This window comes from Wasmannia auropunctata, unplaced genomic scaffold, assembly GCF_000956235.1.
Source record: "Wasmannia auropunctata unplaced genomic scaffold, wasmannia.A_1.0 LD335982.1, whole genome shotgun sequence".
NCBI classification, from domain to species: domain Eukaryota; kingdom Metazoa; phylum Arthropoda; class Insecta; order Hymenoptera; family Formicidae; genus Wasmannia; species Wasmannia auropunctata.
In genome coordinates this window covers 144,976-166,780 of record NW_012026908.1, presented here as the reverse complement: position 1 = coordinate 166,780, position 21,805 = coordinate 144,976, and the positions used below count along the sequence as shown (strand labels likewise).

General features: G+C 33.4%; 1 pseudogene; it reads left to right on the top strand.

Annotated features, from left to right (window-relative positions):
* The window catches only part of LOC105454568, a 76,753-nt pseudogene that overhangs the window by 19,690 nt on the left and 35,258 nt on the right, over nt 1-21,805 (top strand).

Below are 21,805 nucleotides of genomic sequence, written 5' to 3'. Positions count from 1 at the left end.
CTTCCGATCTGTGATCTTGTCCTGATCTTGACGACGCCACTCAGGGTCAAACCAATGTTATCATCTTATGTCCCCCTCAAAACCCTACAACTTTTGTCTAAAACATTTTTTTCTAAGATCAAAAATAAAAAAATTATTTGAGGTGGGACATTAAAATGGGACACCCTGTATAAAAATTTTCAGAAATATTCATATTTGTTCACACCATGACCGCGCTGGGCCTCGCCGGCGACGGGGCTGCCTCCGGAGCATCGCGTGCTCCGCCGAGCGGCACCGTCCGGGGCCCAGGCGCGCTTCGCACAAACAAGTGCGATTAGTCGTGTCGCAATTACTTGGCGTAAAATGCCGTTTCTCAACGTATACGCGCGTAATTCTGCACAACTTCGGAACAGACTCCGGAGGAGTTTAATTCGGCGCGACATGTCGACTCTGTCGCGACGAGTGGTACACGTATTCTTGGGTACTCGCATTTCTGCCGACCCTGTTGCCTCGACAAAAATCTCCGTCGCGGACAAGATCTCTGATCCCGAGTGATCGACAAGTTTGTCGATCCAAACAATTTTTTCGCCCGCAAGAGAGGCAGCGACATACCGGCAATATTTCCGTCGCACCCGCGCTTCCGTACCGTCGCCATTTGTGTAGCGCGATATTTCGTGCCCGCCGAACCCGAATAAATTCGCATTGTGTAAGTGCGATAAGTTGTGCGTTCTCTCTGTATATAGTGATTGCTGTGATCTCGGTTCATGCAATAAATCAATTCTGTTATTCGTGTACATATACATGTATTTGTGTGTGGCTTTCTCACTGCCGTACCCGCTCGCTCCTCTCCTCGTTTACTCAGCGCACCGCGCGGAGCGTATTCCGGCATCTAAATCTCTACATTCGCGGAGTATCGATCGATCGCGTCCGCAGCTCAAACAATATTTCTTTCATGGATAGATTTGCTTTGGAAAGATCAGATTCTGGCATATTGTTTCGTAATAATTACGGGCCTTGAGTGAACCAACAAAAAAGATTCAAATGTCAATTAATAAATTCTCCAGATTGCTTATGCGGATTTCAACATTAAGACAACCACATCTTTTGGGGATGTTCACTCCTGGAAGGTTCCACGAGAATTATGTTAACTAACCTACGCCAATTAAAGTTACAGAATCCTTTCTCAGTTGATTATTTTATTGGCAATTTAAACTTTAAATTTATAAACGAAATAATTATTAAATTGGCTCAAATCAACTTATTGTTAGTAAGTAATCGCACAATGGAACATTTATTTGCGAGCAAGTTTGTCGGTTGTATGCAATGCCGAAATTTCCAACAATAGTAAACAATTTAAAGTACTCGAAAGTTATGTTGAAAAGGGACCGTTTCGAATTATGATATAAACCGGTATTCTATTTACTCAATGAGACTGATTGAGATTGCGATGGTGAATTTTATGAATTTCTCTTAGAAATTGTAAATTTCTAAGAACTATAGAGAAATATATGTATTTTTTTTACATGGACTTATGTAGTCCTTTCTTGGAGTATTAAAGAGAAGTACATCGACAGAGAACGGGAGCATTCCTCGGCGTGTACAGGATTTATGGAGTTGATTATAAGGTATAATACACGGCACAAGAACTGTCAAAACATTTGGAGACATCAAAGGAAGGTTTGAAATACCTAAAATACAACGTGGAAAAGACTATACTGTATTTCAAGAAGATTATAAAACATTGACGGAACTGATTTTCTATCAATTGTCGCATACGATCTATGTGAGGCATGTGCTGCTTAGGATTTTATACATGCCAACATGGTATGCGCTTGCAAAAAAGTAAAACAGAGCGTATGCTATGTAATATGGCAGATATTGATTATTTCCACGTAGATGCTTCAAATACATCGTGCCAATGTATTAAGTTTCGAAGACGAGGATCCTATTGTAATAAAACTTACCGGCAAAGGCAATAATTCGTTACACGAAGTATTGCATAGATTTGGGTGGAAGAACCGAAAAATATCGGTTCGGTAACTGTTTCGATTTCGCGTTTATCAATCGCTATGCTTCTCCACCTTTGCATCACGTGATGACGTACGTGCAAGCATATAGTTCCACAGCCAAAATGGTACGTCGGCAAGACTGCGGTCTGGTACCTTCATATGCAATATCACGCGGTTACAAATTAAATGATCGTATGGAAGGAAAGAAAGCACAGGAAATTCTGCAATACGTGAGAGACATTCAAAAATACTGTCTCAATTATGTAAGGCGTTCATAATCTTTGCGAATTGAGGAAATGTTGACTTTCGACAGCTTTCGATTAGAATGGAGCATGTCGGAAGCTTTAAAACAATGCGACGTCTTTAACGACGACAAACATACGTTTATAACGGATGAATTCCTAAAATTTACTGTATCGGTGAAATAATTGGAAACTGTATTTTAACGCCTTTATCGGTCCAGACTTGAGATTTTTGTATAACATCGAGACTGACATAGAGCTCTTAGACGAACATTCCCGTTTGCTGCTCTCCATTGTGAGGCAATCGTTTCGAGTAGAGGTTCGTATAATGTATTTTATACATGGCCATTCGCGAGAGGAGAATTATAAAATTGCGCGCCATATATTTCAAGGGAGAACAGCGTCTGCTTTAAACAAAAATGGAATTGTTAAATTAAGACCTTTAAATGATGAAGCGACAATTTTGTGTATCCTATTTACACTATTCAGTTACCCCATCGTCAAATTAAAGTAATTCGACGTGTGGCTGATACAAAATACTGTTTGGGACTTACATATATTTGAAAGATACAACACATGATAAAGATATGGAAAGTCTCAAGTTCTTTGTTACTGTGCACGCTACATGGGAGTAAGGAAGAATATTTGTAAAAAAGAAGAATCAACTCTTAGAAGCGGATATTGTCTCAAAGACATATTTTTTGAAACGAGGAAGTATGTTCGTTACGGTATTTTCTAAAAGAATACCACTGCGCAGTGTGAGACTACCATTACGCAGAAGCGGATAGAGGCACGGCAAATTAGTCCCGATACGTTAACGAAACCAATAACGTTATATTAGCAAAAATGGTATTAGCGTGCGTACGATTGCATAATGAAGAGACTAAAGAACGATTTCTTACATTCATCGAGGAGAAATTTAAAATTTTTTCTTTGAGCGCATTAAATCGTAAGGCAAAAATGCAACGTTGGGCCGTCATTAAATGACCAAATATTTAGGGCACGCAGGACTGTGCAAGATGTTTTAAAACAAATGCGAGAAATTCGGCGCAAAAGACGTACGGGAAAACGCGTGTCAATTCGTACGCTAACTTCTTTGATAAAAACTTGGGTTGGAAAATTTAAAAAAGTAATGATTCGCCCTAGAGTACGTGTCGTTGAGACATCACAGGTAATCATGGTAAACTTGGAAGCAACGACGTTCGGATACAAGTCTGAGGCATCGCGTCGCCCATCGGGTACAGAGTTGACTACTTTAAGATTAAGGTTTCGTTCACCTAACGACAGACGCGTACTGGAGGAAAAGTCTATAAGTCCTCACATGTGGTGGCAACGTAAGTTGGTCGGTAAGTACGAGTACACGTCTACGACCTAGAGAATTCCTTGCCTACTGTTACTTCTGCCTCTCGATACGATCCTATTGCCTCTATTTGTAAAACACAGCAGGCACAATAAAAATTAGTACCAAATCTGTTACCCGTGCCCCATTATTAGTCTTATTGCCTCTATTTCAAGGGCAGCGAACATGAGGGAAACCGTAACGAAAAGTGCAACGGAATCATTATTGTCGTCACTGATATGTGGTACACGTGTATTACGTAGACGGCCACATGTATGGAAAAGAAAACGAAGAGGAAGAAAAAAATGATAGAGATTAACAAAAAATAAGTTGGAAAGAATGGAACGGCATTCGATGTTCGAAAAGATTACAAGAGTGTAAGAAAAGTAAAGTCGTAGCAAACGACAGGACGACAGATATCAATGTTTCATCCATATTTACGTGGACCGCCGATCATGACACGGCGATAATATTACATGTTTAAAAAAAAAACAAAAAATTTATATAAAATATTAAAATTATAAACGTCGCGACCGGAATTATTTGTAGACCTACACATAAATAAAATAAAAAAGCGTACATAACGCTGTTGAAGCAATGAAGCCATTAAATAGCGAAAGGTGAATATCATATTACCTAAATATGTTATAACAAGCTATTGCTACATAAGTGACTACTTAATATGTGAAATATGTGAATAATTATTTGCTTTATCTATTAAAATGTTATTTTATAATTTTAATAACAATTAGAGTTTTACTGTTGTACGATACTTTACTTGTTTACTGTTCATAACTATTCATATGCTTTTTGTCATGATGCAAGTAGATGTAGTACGATATGATTTGATATTTAAGAAACGGGAAGATGCTGCATACTTTCAAATCAACCGCGAGCACGGGTTTATTTCCTCGACAAAGCTATAGACGTAAGTTATGCAAAGGTGGGACGATGTTAAGAGAGTGGTGCTTAACGCAAACTCCGTTTTACAGTGTTATTTGGAAACTGAACTTATAACACAAGTATTTACTTGCATCATGGTTTTCTGTGAGAACCGTAATTTTCAAATGCATAATAAAAATAACGGCCGAAATGCGAAGCAGTCATCGTACAGTACAGAATGGAATAAGATATGTGGTTTCTGTTATAAGAAAGCTTAGGGTTAAATTGATGGCGTTTCTTGCGAACGCAATTTTTTATGTTCAATTTGCACAGAAAAGGGTGGGCGCAAAAGCAACACGCGCGACGGCCTAAATGAATGAGGTCAACCTGAAAATATCGTTTTCTGAGAAACGAAGATTAAACACTCAGAGTGAGTAATAATATGAACAATTTCCACAAATCTACATAACCGTATCGAATAATTTAAATTCATATAATTTCTCACTGTTATACACTATTCTTCTAAGATAAAGAAAATATCTCCATATATTTTAATACTTGATTATTTCAAATATCTAATTAATAAATGTTGAATTTATTTGAATACGATAATAATTTAGAAACTACGTTTGTACATTCTTTGAGTACAAACTTAAAATGCATTATTGCGCCTATAATTAATTACATAGACATAGCTAACTAAAAAATTTTTGCTGGAAATATTATCAAAAAATTTAAAAGTAAATGAAAAAACGACATTACTCGATTTATCTATAATTAATCCAAAAATATATAATACAAAGCTAATTTCAATTTTTCTGTTCTGTTTTTAAAGATTTAATAGTAATAATAGCAGAGCAATAATAGCAATAAAAACCATTATTTAAAATTAATAATATTTATTGTTAGTTCCAAAAAAATTCTAATAAAAGGGAATAAAATTCATGATTTTAATACAATTAGAATATATAATTCCTGTTCAAAATTATGAAATAATGATAATCATATTTTCTCTCTATATTATTAGAATAAATTAAAATTAACGGTTTGTTATGTTTCTACGCTTTTTAAATGTATAAACATATTTTTATAAACATGAGAGGCAAAGAATTAACCCTTGTACTTCAATAAACACAACGCTTGTTATCGCATTCAGTCAGTAGAAATCATTAGTTATTATTGTTTATCAATCTTGTTATCAATCTTTTCAACGATGGCATGATTTGTGAGAAATCCTGTACTTTCGAGAAACAGTCAGCACTACCATCATTTTGATCTTTGCTTACTATCAAGATTATATCTTCTATTCAATAGAAGTATTTTAACAATTTATTTTTAGTAAAAAATAACATTAAAACGGATTAATTTTTCAATTGACTGTAATTTTGTATGGAAAAAGAAAATAAATTAAGTTTTGAAGCCGCTTTAAGCTGTATTGTTATACGACTTAAATTTCTGTTAAAGTATAACCTACGCTACTTCGACGTGCGAAAGATCCTTTATCACGTTTACGTTTTTGTAGATTCATAAATATTGATGAATCGGTATCCCTTTTTTCCGGACACGGCGGACTAGTCCGTACAACGGATGTCGACTATAGCTGCTCACTATCCATACATAAATATGCATCCGTATTCTTCTCTGTCTCACGCGGTCCCTAGCGAGTACGCGACCGGTTATCGTTGAAATTTGATATCAAAATTGCGCGCCAATTTCAACGTTCGACGTAATTCATTTGGCCGAATATCCAGAAAACGCGATATTTATGCCCTGAAATATTTAGGGAATGCTAACTAATAAAAAAGAATGAAACGCATCTGTTTTAATAAATTAAACGGCATCACCAAAATGTAATGCCGCTAATTTCAGCCAGAAAATAGAGACACGATAATTTCGTTAATTGAAAATCCTATTTGATCATCAATTTCAAGAAGAACGGCCACTAACAAGAACACTTTTATTTTATTTTTTTCTTTTTGCATTAACAAGCTCTTTTGCAGCGTAAGTAATTTATATCGACATAAAATTCATGCAACTACGTAAAATTTTCATACGGAATGTATCAGATTTTCGCACATGATTGAAAACAGTCTTTCGGAGCGTGTCTCCGATCATCCACCTTCTTCATGTACCACCTTCTTCCCCTGTCTCTCCCCATCGTCGAGTTTAATAAAAACCAAACAATGTCAGAGAGAACCTTCATAGCCCAACAGAACGTCAACCGCACCTGCAACCGTGCCGAACGTTTAAGATAACTTATACGTTAACGCGACAATTTACTGCCAAATTTATTGTCTAGACGGAGTTCGCTAGTCGACTACCGTCGAGATGAGCGACATTTGTTTCGAGTTAGGCAGAATCATTAACTCCGGACTTCCTGTACTCGAGAGAAAGAGAGAGAGAGAGAGGGGGGGAGGAAGAGGAAGGGGGATACGAGACTCATTTTAGATGCGTCAACAGATGTTCACGTGCGGACATCTCTGCTCGTCAGCGGCATGTTCTACACACACTCCACATCGGAATCCACGCGACCTGCTGTCATGATCAAAGCCGCGGATAGTTCTGGACGTTAAACATTCTCCCCAAGACATTTGTCAGATATCTAACGTTGATCGCGTCGATTGTATTGTTTACGCTGATAGATATATGTATATTTCAATACTTCAATACAATATATTGCAATACAATTGAAATGTGGATTTCAGTTTCGTAATCATTTTTTGTCCAATGTTGGTACATCTGGATACATACATGGTAAATATAAATTTTTAATTATAAAGTTATTTTCTCTTAAATATAGCTATATCTATATGAATCTTAAGTTGAAAGTAAGTACAACAGAAAAAGAAGATTATACATATATTTGTTTTATACAATTATTAAAAATTGCAGACAAAGAATTTAGTTTTTACTGTTTATTACATAAATAATAATTTGTTTACTTATTTAAAAAATTTAGCAGCAAAATCAGAGAAACGTAATCTGTCCAGATATTGGATTAATTTTCCGTTTTAACGTGTTGTGCTGATGTAGAGTAGTTAGGGATGGTTTTCAAGGGTTCAGGATGGAGCAACAAAATTGGGTTTGTTGCAAATCGCGAGCAACAAAATCAGGAAACGTAATCTGTCGAAATATTGGATTAATTTTCCGTTTTAAGGTGTTGTGCTGATGTAGGATAGTTAAGGGTGGTTTTCAAGAGTTCGGGGTGGAGCAACAAAATCAGAAATTGAGCAACAAATTAGTACTAAAAGAATGTCATTTTTATTATTATTTTTTTAGTGGCTGTGCTAACTTTAATTTTAAATTAGTACAGCCATTATTTTCTACAAATCGGCTAGAGCAACAAAATCGAGAATTGAACAACAAATTAGCAACAAAAGAGCACTTTTCTGTATAAATTTTATTCGATTGTGCTAAAGTGACTGTGTCAGCTTAATAGACGTTATAAGATAGTTTTAAAGCGCTTGAAAGGATGGGTAATACTATGAAGAATAGCGATAGGAAATTATTTCATATGCCAATTGTAGGAGAACTTGATACACACATACGAATATAGCTATTTTCACGAATTGAACAATGTCTTATTAAGCCATACAGGACAAAAAGTATCAAGATTAAGATTATCTTATTGGACGAATTCTAATCTTCAATTTACAGATCTTGATTTTCAATGCATAACTTGATACGAAATTGCTAAAGAGAGAAACACATACGTGACATACGTGAAGCAAAAGTGATTGAGTGCTATTACTATTTGAAAAGCGCGAGCGTGAAGAGTAAGCGCTTTACACATCAAATACATGAGAAGAAAAGGATATTCACAAACTTAAATTTTTTTCATGTAAACTACATCTTGCCGCAAAAACAATGATAATATTTACAAAAATAAGTATTGTTCTGCAAGCATGATAAATGCTCTCAAACACAATTTCTTTCAAATCTACTTACAATTAGTTGTAAATGTTAAACTTGTACATCTACAGTGCATCTATAGCTTTGCTGAATCGATCAATCATTAATTTTTTTCCTTTCAGTTGTTTCTACAAGTCGCATAATCTCGTTACTTCTTTTTAGAATAATCATCGGGAAAAGATAAAACCAGCTTGGTACGGAAAATTCAGCCTAATGAAATGAAACGTGACTTCAGCTTTTAAACAGGACGTGATGAGTACGTGAAATTATCGAAATTTCATAAATTTTTCTTTTATAAATCAGCCGGTCAGTAATAAGCTGATGAGGAAAATTCTCAAGAGAAAATTTCTATCGCGACAGGAATTTCGTCCCGGTTACGTGAACTGAAATTGCTCGTTCACATAAATTTTTTTCTCGATTTTTCAGATTTTTAAAGAAAAATTGTTAGGTGCGTCAGTAACATATGACCGTTGAAATAAAAATTGCAATCACAAGAAAGAAAAAAGTTATTCAAGAAGATTTTAAAATTAAAAAAATCAAGTTTTTTACATGTAAATAATTGTTAGCGCGGTGACATATTTCAAAAAAAGTTGCTTTGCGGTTTCTAACTATCTATTAAGCTGGCACAGCCACTATAGCACAATCGAATGCGACTTTTATAAGAATTAGTTACTTGCTATTTATTTGCTAATTAATTACTCTAATCTCAATTTTTTTACTCCAACCAGATCTTTTTACTCAATTTCTGAATTATTATCGTATTCGGATAAATTTTATGTTATACTTAATTAAATATTTCAATATAATATTATAATGTATTATAATTTATTTCTAATATTATAAGCTATTAAGTATATTTAATATATAATAAATGTTTATTAAAAATATAATAAAACGAGACGATAAGGAGAGCAATTTTCAATGATCTTGTCTTATGTTATCAAGGAATATCCTGTCTTGAATAACATTCGAAAACCGTCGTTCATATAAGTTATTAACAAAAATTTAAACATAATAAACCAATTTAGTAAACATTATTGTATTCAGTGCCTAATCATCTTCGTTCTTGTAGTTGAAAAAAATTATTTTTTGTTGAATAGCAATATTTATTTCACAATATCAGTGTAATAAAATTGCTCATATGCAATACCATAACTCTTTCAATGATAAATAGAATTTCTTTGTTACTGCAACGATTACGGAAAAGTCTTATTATAACGTCTTTTTCATCGAACTTTTCGAAGCAATTAGGATTTTTCACGCTTTTCCGAATGAAACTAACTGTGCAACGGGACGAGAAGAGAAAATCGCACAATATTCGTTCGGAAATAAGAGCAATTGCTGTATGGTTTGTGTATCGTTTGCTACTGATACACTCATACATACGTATTCGTATATTTATAATCACATTGACGTAGATGCACATAAATAGGGAAAAAACTTACTTAACTAGTAACGAGAAATTCCATTCAAAATTTATGGTCTCTGGAAGATCTACTTGAAGATGACCAAAGTATAATTGACAAGCGAAGGAAACAACGATATTCTAACGTGCCTCGTTTATAAATAATAATGTAACATTTAGACATTTATCATTGTGCTTCAGGAGAATAGAATCTTTCTGAAAGACGCAGAAAAGAAGAAAAAAAATCAAATTAGCCCCAATGAAATCCAATCATCTTGACGACATTTATCTCGATTATTATTTATCCCAATTCGCTGTCGTCACCTACACACGCAATTTTTCTCGTTCTCTACGCGGCCATTCTCCCTCCCCTCCATTTTCCTCGAGCGTCCGTAATCCTTCCAGATTGACTTAGGGATTTTCCGGGAAAGTCCTTCCCATGAGACAGTCGATATATTTGATCGGAGCCGTTCTCGCGCGCTCCTTCATCCAGTGCTACACTTATCCCCGTCTTTCTTCCCGCCGAACCTTCGACTACTCTCTCATTCTCCCTCTCGCCCGCCCATCTCGTTGCCCTCGCTATTGTAATGAGGAAATATCGGCGGAAGCGTCGCTGGTGGAATCGCCGATGAATTTCGTGCTTCCTTCACCCGGAAAGGGCGCGACTCCCGGACTGGGTTTCCCGGTTTTTCATGCCGATCGTTACCGATGATCTATGGCGTAGGTAGAAAGGATCACACGGCCTCCTCCTCCTCCTCCTCCAGCTCCCTTCGAGTGATTTATTCTACCGGGTACACCCAGAATACTCACGAAGACTGGTAAACACGAGAGATGAGGACATAGAGCCAGCTCGCCCCCGTCCTCCTCTACCCACCAGCCGGCCTGTCGACGGATTTATCGTTATTTTTTGGCGCCCCGTTACTTCGCGGCTTCCGCGCCGTCGCCATTGTTCCGCCGATCGTTCATCAACTGCGAGACCGAGAGTTAAATCTAAGCGTCCCGGCGGCACAAGATCCTTAGATTCGCTTTCTCGATCTTCGTCGCGTTCGGGGAGCGGCAGGTAACGCTTTTCCTTACTTTCACAGAGGTTTTGGAAAACGAACGAGAATGGAATAAAGCAAAACCGAGAGTAATATAGCTCTAAACTGCGAGAAATAAGTTTCAGAGAGGAATGAAAAGAAAAAAGAAAAAAATAAAAGAAGAAAGAAAAATATAAAATGTTTGAAAAATTAAACTACTTTTAACAATCCACAAGATCGGTTTTCTAGGAATTCAGAAGATATTCAAAAATAAAAGTAACTGACTATTCTTTTAAATTAAAAATAGTAATAATAGTAGTAATTAAGACGTTGTATTCAATCTTTTCATATTTGCGATTTATAATATAATACGATTTGATTAGTTTCATCGTGTATATGCTTTTAATTAAACATTTTTGTATAATATGTTAACATTCTCTCATTCCCCTTTAGTTTATGTATTAAAATTTATATTAATTTTTTTCAGTATTATTCATTACTAAAAAATTCTTATAAAAAATAAAAAGAGTAGGGAATATTATCAAAAGTATTATCTCGTGCCAAGTATACGCGCTGGTGATACTGACAACAATAAATATAATTTAATGTATTATATTTATTTTTACACACGCACGCACGCACGCACGCACGCACGCACGCACGCACGCACGCACGCACGCACGCACGCACGCACGCACGCACGCACGCACGCACGCACGCAACGCACGCACGCACGCACGCACGCACGCACGCACGCACGCACGCACGCACGCACGCACGCACGCACGCACGCACGCACGCACGCACGCACGCACACACACACACACACACACACACACACATATGTTTAGTTAAGTTGAAAACATTGTTATACAATAATTATGCATAAAGTACTTGTCATGTTTTATATATTTTTTCTATATTTTTATGAAGTGACAAGCTTTTCACACTTTATACAGAACACATATTGTCTTGTGTGCGTTAATCCAAACGTTTTAACAACTCCTTTACACATTTATTTATCTGACTTCACTGTCTCATAATTAGTATTTTCATTAAATGCTGATTAAGCGAATAACTCTCATGTTTTTGGACTTATTGTAATGGCTTTTTACATCCTGACTGCGCTTTATTCATTTTTTACTTAAAATTTTAAGACAAATGCTGGATAATTTTTTGATTCTGTGATTCTTTTATATACATACATATATTTTCTCTTTAATTATTTTCTTATTTGTATTGAATGTTACGTCCGGCAGAAAATTTTGTATGTTAAAATTTAAAAGCCGGCCATCACCGCAGCTGTAGGGGCGCGCTGGAACGCGAGCAGCGCGCGGCACGTGCTAATCATGTGCAAGTGCAAGGCCGATAGTGCACTCGACGCCGTTCCGCGCAAGCGCCGTTACATATGTAAATCAATAAATATTAATTAAAACCAAATTATAATTAATTAACTAAATAATTAACTAATTATCTAATTAATTGTGTCACATGCGTAACATAACCGGAGAATTAAATAAATTTATGTAATCATAAAGTCGAAGCGGGAGTAACTATAACTCTCGCGGGAGTTGGCTCTCTCGAGCTCTTGATTCTCAAAGCAACACGTCGCGAGTTTCTCTGGGCCTGGGATCGGGGCAGGCTCGCCGTTTGAGATCGAAGTGGGGTCATTGAGGCGAATACATAGCACTCAAATCCTTTGACTATATACTAATAGACTAGATATGGCTTTGCATGTAATGAACATCACACGCGCCCCCGCTAGCTAAAAATGGCAAAAAATCGAAACACGAAGTCACAATTTTGTAGTAAAACAGAAAAAAAGAGAAAGCTGGAATAACATATATGTTGAGCTTTTTATCACGTTTAGTAAAGTGCAATATCAAATTAAGAATGTTTGGGATGTACAATACTTGATAGTTAAAAGCTATCAAAATTTAAAATTTACAGATTTCTTAGGTTCGTATCGTCTAAAAATAAAATAAATAACTTTACATTACATAAAAAGTTAAACTTTCGTGAAATAACATAATTTTTCATGTCTTCAAGAAAAGAAATATTTATAATTAATATTTTTCTTAGTCAACGATAAAAAATTTTGCTCGTCAATATGCCCTGAAATCAACTGTAAGAATTAGATATTAATTATAACGAAATAATGAATAATTTATAAGATAATGAGTATAGGTCATTACATGAATGATTAATTTAAATATACATTTAATATTAAAAAAATAAGTTATATATATTGAATTAATAATTTTAGAACAAAATATATGTTTAAAATATATTATTATAAAATATGACAATATCGCATTTTTTTCCACCTTGCATTACTGTTTATCAATATGTTCAATAGTAGAAAGTGCTTCGAGTATAATGTGTTTTGAATCTTGTGAATCTTCTAAAATGTCGAAAAATAATAAATATAATTGAAAAGGAAAATGAGTATTACATAAAAATAACTATTTGCGTCGCCGAAAATTAAAAAGTAATCAACAATAACCTCTCCTATTCAAATGACAGATGCCACAAATGTTTACTGTGAATGTTGTAAAGTCGCATAGTATAGATAAAATGGCTTATGCAGCGTAATATCCATATTTTGCTGCTGTTTTACTTAAATAATTTTTAAACAAAAAAGTAGATCCAAATTAACTTTTGCACAAATATTTATTATAGTCATATTAGTACATATACAAAATTTGATTTAATTCTTAATGCTATTTCCTTATCAAATTTGCAAATAAGTAGACGCGATTTTATATAAGAATCAAGAGTAAATAAAAAATTAAATAACTTTTAAACCAATAAGAGAATCGTGCTCAAATTTTGCACAGATATTAGCAGAAACAATTTGTAAAATTTTTATATTTTTTGTAATGTTTTGAGATACATGATATACATCCTTAATTGTAGTATATAAAATGTGTATGTATACACAATAATGAAATAAAAAAAAATTGTTTGAACATGTATATGTACATATTATGCAATAAAATAAAAGTTATACACATAAAAAACATAATATCAATATAAAAAAATATTATTAAAATATATATAATATATAATATAAAATAAAATATACATATATACATATTTTGTAGGTATTATATGTATAATATATTATTCCCCACTAAAAGTTAATTATGGCTTTTGTTAATATGTATCTCAAAAAGTCTTTTTGCTTTGATAATGTAATGCATTTAAAAGTTATTTACCTTCATGAAATAATTTTATTTGAAAGTAAAATGTTATTATTAATTTAATTAAAATATATTTTTCTAGTATTTCCAGTTCTTTAACGTATCAAAATTAACAAATAATGTATTAGAATTAATAAATAATCCGTTTACAATTATGTACAGTCTGATATAACCATTCACCTTTTAGTATTATGTTATTATTTTTACTTTTTAACCGCTGTAACCAATATTTATATTTTTATAATTAATTTACCTCATTGACAAAGTTATTTATTTTTATCATTTTTATGGATTTATGTAATAATATTTATTTTTTTATTTTAATTATTAAATCACCTATTTATTAAATTAATTTAACGAAGAATAACCAATATGCTGAATAATAAACAGCGAGTATTTAACGTTTATAATTTGCGTAACGACATTATTTATATCACTGATAATTACCGACATTAAGAGATCAAAACGTATGTTAAATAAGACAATATTGTTATTAAATTGTTAATGTCAAACGTGTCGAATAAACAATTTAACAGTCATTTTATACGATATTATAACAATGAGCTGTGCTAGGTATTTTTGCAAGTTATAATGTATTATGTATAATATATTATATACACTACCCCCGAAAAGTTTTCGGACAGAAATAACATTTTTATGTTTGAAGTTTTAAGCCGCCGAACTTAGTGCAGCACAGTGCTAAATCAAAGAGTAGATGATTTTGATATCTTAAGAGATACTTTAAAATACTCTGTATCGATTTTAAGTTTAATGCATCTCTACTACCGTAAATTTTTAAAAGACGTAGTGCGGTCCAGCGAGTGCGATCAGCTGTGCCGCTATCACTCGGCGTAATTTTCTCGAAGTAATCTCTCCGTAACGAACGTGCGTTATCGAGAACAATTTCGGAGCACATTCTGGAGCAACGTAGCTCGAAGCCAAATGCAAACTTGTCGTGAAACGTGGTGTGCGCGTTCGCGTATCGCTGGCTCTGCTGCCTCGAAGGAAGATCTCCGTCGCGAACAAGATCTCCGACTTCGCGGGATCGACAAACTTGTCGATCCATGCAAAATCTCTGCCCGTGGGAGAGGTCAGGGTCCGTACACGTAAGATTTGACACGTTGAACCTGCTCCCACGTACCGTCGCCGTTCTGTGCAACGCGTCAGTTCGCGCCAGTCGCGTCAAACGGAGTTCGCATTGTGTAAGTTTGTTATTATACATTATGCGGCATTTCATGCGAATCGTATCGCATAATTTGTATTGTGAAGTGCTACAAATGTTGTGCGCACTCTTAAATAGTGTCTGCAATGAGAATTGAAATAAATGTGTCATTTATCTGTGTATAAAAGTGTGTGTGGTTTTCTCAATGCAATACCTGCTCGCTCCTCTCCTCGCCTACTCAGCGCATCGCGCGGAGCGCGTTCCGGCACCTCAATCTCTACTTTCGCAGAGCATCGATTGATCGCGTCCGCAGTTCACACAGAGTGTTTTATGGGCATTCTTTTGGGTATAAATAGAGGACCCTCCGACTGCAGCGGCAGTTCGTCGAGTCCATCATAAACATATATACATCTTGTAATACGCGAGTAATGAAGTACTGTAAGAAATTATTGTAAGATTTATTGAATAAAATTGTTTTTTATAAAGTGACAATTTTTGCGAATCTTACAAGAAAAGGTGACCTTCCCGTCAGAAGTGCTCGGCGTCGGCTTCGGCCAATCTGGGAGACGGTATAATAAGAATGTTGCCTACCCTGTTAAAAAAATCGATGGAAAACGATAGGATCTGCCAAAAATTTTATCGTGTCCTATCATAATCTATCGTTTCACTTTTTAATTTTTTTTTAGAACTTGGAAAAATCATACGTTGGTGTATGTATGTATGTTAAAAATTATTATATGCGCAAGATAAAGCCCCATCTACATAAGTTGCAAACGTACAACGCAAATGCAAACGGAGAAACATAAAAAAAGAAACTTTTGCCATGTTCCACGCTTGATGAAAAAATACATGTTTTATGTGCTATATCCAAACATACAGCTTCATTTGAAAATTATTTTGTGGATTCTACGTATTCGTGTAATGTAATTTCGTCGCAACCTTTAGTATTAAATGCAAAAGAACAAGTTGTAAATATTTTACTTTGTTAAAAGTAGGAGAGAAATCGTGGTCATGCAGTTCGTGCAAAATTGATCCTTTTTTAATTGATCGTTATCAAACATTTCTTGATATTGTGCAAACATATACTTTTAGAAGAATATTGGAATTAAACTTTGCAAATTATACATAAATGTGCAAATGAATATTTCAAATGTAAAATTGGATCATACGCGCAGCTGTTATATTAACCCAATTATTTGTAAAAGAAGGTTTCTTTCGGTTCTATTATTCTCCTCAGTCCAAAAGTCAGAAATATTAAGCGTTTAACATATAAATTAACAAATTTTTATCGCAAATGTTAAATTTAGATAAAGTGTTAACTTGTGTTGATTTGACTATATTGAATAAAATTGTAGCTTCCGCGCAAGCAATTTCAAAGATGTACAAATATCAAAGAAATGACACAATTTTGAGCGAAGATAATATTATTTCTAAATATCGTAATGCATTTAAGGCTTTTATTAAACATTCAATGAATCTATCGCGTCATGTTTGCAAGTCTTGTGAAAGACTTTGTTATAAAATAAATGTTCCTCAAATTAATAAACTCAAAGCACAAATAGATATCCCTATTTGGAGAGATTTATTGATGCATTTAAAGCAATAAAAAATTAATCCACAATATATATGTGATTATTGTGAACGAAAATTTCGTAACGGCCAAATGCCCGCGTATTGTAGTTTGAATAATTTCGGCGTAAGTAATACGCCTGAATTTTTATTATCCCTTAACACATTTTAAAAGATTTTTATAGAAAAGCGTTTTAAACGTTAAAATGGGAAATGTTATGAACAGAAAAATATCTCAAAGGTAAATGAACAAAAAGTCAAAGATAGAACGTTTCTTTTATCACTTCCATTACAGAAAACATTGAACAAATTATGTTGTGATACTGATCCAATTTTCGTGTTTAAGTCAAATATAGAATAAAGGATCACAGACGTAAGGTATAAAACATAGCCAATTAGTTATGTCATCATATGGGGCAGATCAGATTTAATACCGTATTTAAGATTTGCACATACCATTGCTGAAAACGTTAGTTTATACTTGGACAAAAATTGGAATCCTTTAATGGAAATAATAAAAATGAATCATGTCTTAATTCCTAATTTTCAAGAGGATGACCAATACTTGCAGACTTGGGGCCTTGCATATTACAAAGAAACAGATGTGGTCTACAATTCACAAATACATCCAATTGCGCACAAAGTTTAAGTGGTATGCACAATTACACGAAAATCAATTTATCAGTTGTTTTCTAAGTTGATCAACTCTGCATTTTTGTGGACTTATCCATGGTTACAAGAGGGCTTTACTATGTTCGTCGAAATATATTGCTGATAAAGTTTTCACAAAACCTCAGATAATGAATGCATCCGCAATCCAGATACAACAAGAATCTCTTTACTGGGACATATATTTTGTTATGAACTATTTTAAAGATCATGATTTTTCTGCGCTTAAACCACGATTCCAACCTACTCACATCAAAGGATTCGTTAAGTGGCGCATGTTACAGCACGTAATGTCTGATGATATATTTTGGATGGGTGTTCGTAACTACTTTTTTAAATATTCCAGTAAAAAGTCAACTTTTGATTATCTTTGGATTGCTCTTCAAGCTGCTTACAATACTACATCATTATCTTTTAATGAAATGGAACCGAAATACATATTTGATATAAAAACATTAATAGATGTTTGGTCAAGATATATTTCTGAAAGCAGCATGACAATATTCTGACAATTACACAGCTGTGAAAATACAGTTACAGTTTGACGATAAAATAAATTACACGCAATATTATATACCAGTGACATATACCACACAATCTTTGATTTTACCGAAACTGATGAATTGGCTAACACAAACATGTCCGGAAATAATCATTCAGACTGAAGAAAACGATTGGTACATAATCAACATACAACAAACTGATTACTATCGCGTTAATTATGATTCAGAAAATTGGTTACGAATTGCATTGGATCTAAACTCTTCAAGCTATTCAGACATTCATGTTTTGAATCGTGCTCAAATTATCGATGATGCCTTTCATTTTACGATAGTAGGCCAATTGAAATCTTTCATATTCTAGAGGCTCACGAGTTATCTGCGATAAGAGACAGATTATTTGGCTTGGTATCCTATGATCAAAGCTATCGAGCACATGTCAAATATCTTTCCATTTCCGCAAAGTGCATTTATCAAGGAAAAAATATAATATATTTTGGATCAAATCCTTAACAAAATAGGATACCAAGAATCTCCTAATGAACATTACCACATTCATCCATTAAGAGAAGAGCTTTCAAAATGGGCATGTACTCTAAATTCCAGGCAATGCATACGTGAAGCTTACAACTTTTTAAACTCATCTATAATCAATACTTTTATTTATCATGACTCATGTATCCAAAATCTTACAAGATATTTTCCGTGGTGGAAAAGATGGATGAAAAAAGGATTGATGATAGCATGCTGTCAAACTCAGGATAATTTATTGAACGGTTTTTAACACAAATAATTCCAATTCTTTGGATTTTTGGATTTACTCTCATAACGGTTCGGAACGTCACGTTAAAATAGGTTTACAATTACTTTATCAAGAGATACTAATAATAATTGGCAACACAAAGAGTTGCCAAATCCTATTTCTATCTTTTTTCTCAAATTACAAAAAATGCAAGAAATCACGTATTAATTGACTATGCCATTAATATATTATAAATATTATTATTAAATATTAAAAATAATTGACATGACAAAAAATTTTCAACTCAGACAACGCCTTAAAATTACAATATTAATTTATTAAGTTGTTATTAATAATACGTATACTAATGAAGAACTTGATATGATAAGTCGGTTGGTGGAAAATAACAGAAAATTACCAATACAGAATATTCAACGCAAATTAGAACTGCGGATGAGTGAAATACAAAATCAGATTAAATTTCTTGAATTTTTGGCAAATTGAAACAATTCCTGTCACATTATATTACATTATATTATTGCATTATATTTCAATCGTATTATATTACATTATATTATCACATTATATTATTTTACATAAAAACAATATTTTTACTCTCAAAATTTTACTTAAACATTCATTATATGTATTATAATTATTTCATTATTTATATAAAAAATATGGTAATATGTTGTAATAATTGTGATTTTTGCTTTTTTCATATGTAGAGTTATAACTTTGCTATTTTCATATGTGGAATTATAATTTTCATAAGACAAACACCGTCTTTTGTTTTTAACGGATTCATAAATTATTTATACGATGTTGCATTTTAATAGATTGCTTTTTAATATAAACATCAGCAACAACGATATGTTCAATGAATCAAAAATTGACGTGTCTACTCAACCTACCTTACAGACGCATATTAAAGACTATTTTTCAAAACTACAGGATAAACTTGCGGAGTGTGAAAAGATTATAAAAATATTAGAAAAGAAATTGAAAACGTTTAAGTTTTTTTTCACATAATAAGAACGCTTTCAAACATTTCTTACAATAAATATGAATCACGAATTATACGTCTTATTGTTAGTTAGAAGTATTCCAACTAAATAAAAAATTATTTGAGAAGAAATGATACATATTAAAATAGTATTTGATGTGTTAATGTAGTTGAAACAAAATAATCCTTTATATTTTACTCATATTATATTACCAATGTTGACCTTACGATCTTCCTCGAACTAATAATGAAATTGGAATTAAAACTATGATCATATTTTTCTTACTACATAGAAAGGAAATATGGATATGCAATTTATTGGCGAAAAATCAACATTATTTACTTATTATGTTACTAATTGTGAATTAAGGCATCAAGGATCAGATTTCCAACTTTCGCGTGTGTTGCAGGGTACGCTATTAAAATATCTAATAATAATTTTATACGCGTATTTCCATAATTTTTTATCTTGTCTATAGAGATTTACTCCCTAAAATATTCCCTAAAAACGACGATTTGAACTGATGCAAGATGATCTTTATTATATATGTCATATAATAAAGATCATCTTGCATCAGTTCAAATAAAAATTAAACATCTTTTTAATATTTTGACTTTTCTGATATTTGGAATTTTTCTTAAATAATAAAGTATCGGGCCAAGCACAAATTTTGAATTATATAAATAATTGTAATAATTGAAAGTAAAACTTATGCATATATTTTCAGAATTTTATTTCTGAAGAATCGATTATAAGGCATTTAATATTAAATATTTTAAAGCTACAAGTTTTTAAAAGGATTTTTTTAATATTAACATTTTTTATTATTTAAATTCATAAGGTGCCACTAACGATTCAACAAATTATAATTAGATATTCTAATAAAACAATGATCTCAACAAATATTTTTTTGTTATTACGTGGATACCTGAATCTCATTTTATAAGGAGTACTTTATTTTTTTATAATGCGTTTGTAATAAATAATGGCAAACTTTTGATCGGCGCTCTGTACAAGATAAAACTCAAAAATTAAAGTCTCCCCCGCGTAGATCGCTCCTTTTTATTTTCATTGGTGGTTCTAGTTGAATGGCAGTTATCGTTGGTGCACTGATCAATTGATCGATCAAGATCAACGCTGCGTAACATTGTTTTCAGCTCGTCCTTAAAATGCGGACTATGCGGACCTTTTGGTATTTTTATAATTGGTATATCTTAATTTTAATTTATTAGTCGTTCGCTTAGTGTTAAACGCGATCGGGCGATTGTCGATCCGTGATGACGTTCAAAGCGATTTTTTCTTTTATCATAGGCAAAAACCTCGAAACGTCGTGTTTTTAATGCTAAAGTGCGGCGCGCAAAGAATGCAGCGGTTCCTCAAGTATACATTACCGTGTCTCCTGATTTGGTAATCATTATGAGACACGGTCGTGTCTCGGCGATAAAGAGGTGCGCTGGACTAGACCGTGTCTATTTACGTGAGCCGGTGAGTCGCGAGCACTCGAGATTTTGGAATTTCAACAATCTTAATAATTACAAAATTAATTACTTTATACAACAATAGCTTGCGTCAGGTGCCTGCCTTATTATGTATCTTCTCCGCGTGCGCTTTACAGTATCGAAATCCGCCGAACTGCGGCTTCGGCACGCTGTGTTATATAAAATCTCTTTGGTGCTTAATAATAAAAGGTGAACACCGTTCTGTTAGTAATTCACCGCGTTTTTTTGTTTTTTTTTCTCTTTTCTTTCTTTTCGTCATCAAAGAGTAGATAATTTTATCATTTTAGATACTTTAAGATACTCTATATCGATTTTAAGTTTAATGCATCCCTATACTACTGTAAAACTCTTAAGGCGATGCCGGAAGGTCCGAAAAATTTGCACGAGGTCGATAAAACAGTCTGTTCAATTTCAAATTCCTCTAAATGAACTTCTTACAATATCTTCTGTCTCACAATCAGTCAAACACGTATATTGTCCTTAACTAAATTATTGAAATGCCATAATCCAACCATCTCTTGAATAATCCAACACTTACTACTAGACGTAATATTTGCTGTTTTTACCATTCCGTATTTTGGTTATGCGTACGAATTACCATAAATTACAGTTCAGTGGATATCTTTTTTCTACGCTTTCAATCGTAGCTCAAAAGGCTTTGTAA